General features: G+C 49.1%; 1 long non-coding RNA gene across 1 annotated transcript in view; it reads right to left on the reverse strand.

The window, feature by feature from the left end:
• LOC110320032 overlaps window positions 1-2,906 on the reverse strand; it is a 16,993-nt gene extending 14,087 nt beyond the window's left edge. Inside the window, exon 1 of the long non-coding RNA XR_002380442.1 lies at window positions 2,506-2,906. This is a non-coding gene — a long non-coding RNA (uncharacterized LOC110320032). The remainder of the gene's footprint in view (window positions 1-2,505) is intronic.
• Window positions 2,907-4,416: the final 1,510 nt, after the last annotated feature.

Below are 4,416 nucleotides of genomic sequence, written 5' to 3' on the forward strand. Positions count from 1 at the left end.
GAGAGAGAGAGAGAGAGAGAGAGAGAGAGAGAGAGAGAGAGAGAGAGAGAGACCTCAAAGCCCACCCCCAGTGACATATTTCCGGCCAACAAGGCCACACCTACTCCAATAAGAGCATACCTCCTAATCCTTCTAATCCTTTCAAACAGTGCCACTCCCTGGTGATTAAGCAGTCAAATAAATGAGGGCCATTCTCATTCAGACCACCACACCTGTTCTTATGGAAATTAACCTCTGTTCTGGAAGGAGTAGATTAACTCCTCTGAGAGACTCACCCCAATACTCCAGTGAATCATGTCATACCTACCTTTGTGTTTTTGAAGAAGACTAAGGATTTTGAAAACTACAGCACTGAGGTTCAGAGAAGCAGCATAGGAGGTGTGTTTGGGGTTTTATTCAAATATAACTGTTGACGTGAAACCACTGAGAAGATGCCCCATGTCTTCAGTGCAGTATTTGTGCCTTTATGACATCAACCAGGGAAGAGAGTCTCCAGTTAAGAAGTCAGAACCCAATAATAATAATTGGCCAGAACTTTATAGGAAAAGAAAATTCCTATTTTCATCTGAAAATGTCTTACTGTCATATTTATTTGACTGACTTGGAAAAATCCAGATACATGTGAACACATCATGCACTGGATAAATATACTGACCTTTGCCCCCTGGAAGGCAAGCCAGAAGCTAAAGAAAGGGTGTCATCTGCTCAAAGAATCTCAGTTCCTCCAAATCTGCCTTACTCATTCTCAGTAACAGCAACACCTAAGTAAATAAATGCTAGACTGCACCAGCCACAGGCCAGGGCTTCATCACTGAAGATTTGTCAAGCCTTGCAGAGCCCACCACCTGAACTTCCTGGTTTTGCCTGAATCTTTCCATCCTCCTGCTCTGACACATATCCCAACAGACACCCTGAAGGCTCCTTGAAGCCAAGAGACAAGTGTAGTGATGCCCTCACTCCAAACTGGAAATTACTTTCCATTCTGCTGAGGTCACAATCCACGCTGCCTGATATGACTTACATAGACTTTCACAATCACGGTCTGGAGTGGTTAAGAGCCCAGGCAATAGATCCAGGCCTCTGGGGCTTCAAATTCCTATTGTACAACCTACCAGCTTTAAAGTGTCAAGAAACATTTTTCCCCGGTACTGGGAATGGAATCCAAGGGCTTGCTTGACACGCTAGGCAAGGGCTGCACCACCGAGGCATACCTGCGGCCACTTTTCCAAGCTTCTGAGCCGTCTTGATTTAGTTACATGGAGATGGCAAGAATATGTCTGTGGGGTGGGGGGTTGAATATGAATAACCTGCTATAGCACCTGGCACACTGCAAGTATTCTGTGTCAGCTAAGGTTTTTGCTTTGGTTCCTTCCGTACACTGTACTTTTCCAGTTTCCAGGAAACTTTCCCTTCACATCCCCTTTCCCTCCAGCTAGAGCACTGTCCCTGATCATGCAGGGAGATCTCTGGAGATAATCAACAGCGGCAGCATCACCAGGAACCCTGTTACAAAGAGAAATTCTCATGCCCTAGCCTACATCTCCCATACCAGAGCACCTTAGAGAGGTCCAGAAATGGGGAGCTGTTGTAGCCTTTCTGATAGAGCCAAGCTCCCAGCATGCACACTGATTCTCACACATTGTCCTTGGACCTTTGTCTGTCCCTATCCTCTGCTAGGCAGTAAGTTTCCTGATCGCAGAGTTGTGACCATCTAGTTGGTCATTTGCTCTACAGTAGTCTTGTGGGTGCTGAAGTAAAGGCACATCCTGTAGGCTGGGTGATTAACTGTGTTTCTTCATTGTATGCTTGAGTAAATCTACACTTGATGTTAGGAGAGAGGAACCCTCTGAAGGTAGAGGGCAAAGGTTAAGTTGTGGGTGGTCTCCCAAGAGACCCTACAGGTCCTGGAGCACCACCCCGAGGCCCATAAAGCTCTGCATACTGTTCCCTGCGGGATTTCTCAGCTTTGTTATCTTTGAAAGTACTGAAGGTGGAGGAACAGTGGACCAGGAAAACAAGATCTGAGGACCAAGAAGGGTCCAAGCTCATCACGTGGGCTGCCAATCAGGCTCTTCTAATGGACCCCTCTACCAGAGAGCTAAAAAGGAAACTTCTTTTTGCCTCCGCCTCCTTCTTTCCGTCTCTCAACCCCTTCCCTCAGCTTCTTCCAGTCTTCTGCTCCTCTCCTCTTCCTTCCTCCTCTTCCCTTCCTTTCTTCTGCCCTCTCCTCCTCTCTTCCCACCTTTCTTCCCTCCTCCTCTCCTACTCTTCTACCTTCCTGTCCTTGTCCTCCTCTTCCTCTTTCCTCCTCTCCTTCCTCTTCCTCTCTTCCCTCTTCCGCCCTTCTTCCTTTCTCATGCCCTCTGGTCGCCCTCCTCCCTTGCCTTATCCTCTCCACACCGTTTCTCCCTCTCCCGTTACTCTTCCTTTACGCTCCCTCTTCCCCACCCCTGCCCCTTGCCCGCTCTGATCCTTTGGTTCTGAACTCCCCACACCTCTTCCTACCTGTTCCGGACCCTCCTCCAGCCCAGTCACCTCTGGTTCCAGCAGAGAGTACAGGGCATGGTGGGGCGCAGGATGCTCCATCATCTAGGAGGACCCGCAGAACATGCCCATGCTGCGCGTCCTTAGGCTGAGGGGTCCCACACTGCGCTAGGGAGGTGCGCGGTGTATGGTGACCTAGACTCCGGAGGAGGCACCACTTTGCGCAGCCACAGCCAGGCCGCCCGCCCCACCACCACCAGCTCGGCTCCAAGGCGGACTCTGCCACATTCTTCCCTCAAGGATCCTGCGCGGCGACGATGATGGCGGCGCTCAGAGCGGCGGCCGTGCTGGAGGCAGCCCAGCAGCCCGAGCGGGTACCCGCGGGGCGAGAGTCAGGGACCCCACAAGGGGCCTGAGGATGTAGCCCCACAAGCGCTAGATGCGGTCTCGTCTCCAAGACTCCGCCCACAGGGGTGTAATCCGGCCCAGAATGGAGGCAGAGTCTCGGGACCTTCTGGGAGATACTCCCTTTCTCTGTTCTCCTTCTCTCCGGGCTTTCTTTGTCCTCTCCATCCTCTCTCCCAGGCTGTTCCCGACACGTTCCCACCAGTCCCCACTGGCTCAGGGTAAAAAGGCATTGCACTTCCACCTTGTCCTTCGGCCTTGAGGTAATCAATCTAAGAGTGCTTCTGAGTCACTAGATGTCACCTTAAAGGATTCCTTGCTGGTCTCTGCCCCAAGGTTCTGATTCAAACCTATGTACTGGGGACTAGTTATGTGTTAGCTTGTCTACCTTCAGGGAGTTGATGATGCTTGAAGTTTCTCCAGGCTAGTTCTTGCCTCCTATTGGTGGAAACTGAAAATTCAGTCTAATTTTTCTGTTTGCTCATGGGACAGTTCTTCTGCTCTGGCCTACACTAGAACTAGGTGTACAGGAGAGATATTGATTCTATCAGAGGCGGGCTTTTCTTCTGGAGCCTGAATCCTTAAAATAAGGACAAAAGTATCCCATTCAGAGTGGAAGACTGGCCACAAGGGACTGCTCCTGATGTAAGGAAGAGAGTAGGAGTTGCTGGGAGCGTGGCAAGAGGGTGTTCCTTTGAGCTGGTCTTAGAGAACTAAGTGCTGCTTTCAATTAGACTTCACAGAGCTGGGGACATAAAGAAAGACTGTAGTAGCTACTGATGAGGTTGTTTGTTTGTTTGTTTGTTTTCTCCCTGGCTGTCCTGGAACTCACTCTGTAGACCAGACTGGCCTCCAACTCAGAAATCTGCCTGCCTCTGCCTCCCAAGCGCTGGGATTAAAGGCGGTGCGCCACCACTGCCCGGCCTGACAAGGTTATATATGATAACTCCCCACCGCTCTAAACCTCAGCCCATTTTCTTTCCCCTCGTCACCTTTAGCGTGTCTGCTTGTGCATTGTCTGAGAGCCTCCATCAGCATCCAAGGTTCAAGAGAGACGGCCCCTGGTCATATTTGCTAGCTGCTGGCTTCCTTGTATCCAGAACTGAGTCTAGCAAATGGAAAGTGCTCAGTACACACTTGTTAGGTGAATAAGTCACTGACCAAATGAACAATAGTCCCAAACAGCATGGCCTAGGACCTCAGTTCCCAGTCCTCCTTCTCAGGCAAACACCAACCACAGGCCCTGTAGTCTAGTGAGCCAGTTTAAATACCTTTTGTACATGTGAAACTTCCCAAACGATTTTTAAAGGCAAGAACCACTTATGCAGAAAGAGAGGCCATAACTTTTCCTTCCAAGAATTTCATCTGGTGTAGTTAGGACAACAAGCTGTTTTATAAGAAGGGGATTATGTTCTGAAGAGCAAGAACTAAGCATATAGCTTAGTTGCAGAGCACCAATCTGGTATGTATGAGGTCCTGGATATATATATATATATATATATATATATATATATATATATATATATA

This window comes from Mus pahari, chromosome 4 (assembly GCF_900095145.1).
Source record: "Mus pahari chromosome 4, PAHARI_EIJ_v1.1, whole genome shotgun sequence".
Taxonomy (NCBI): domain Eukaryota; kingdom Metazoa; phylum Chordata; class Mammalia; order Rodentia; family Muridae; genus Mus; species Mus pahari.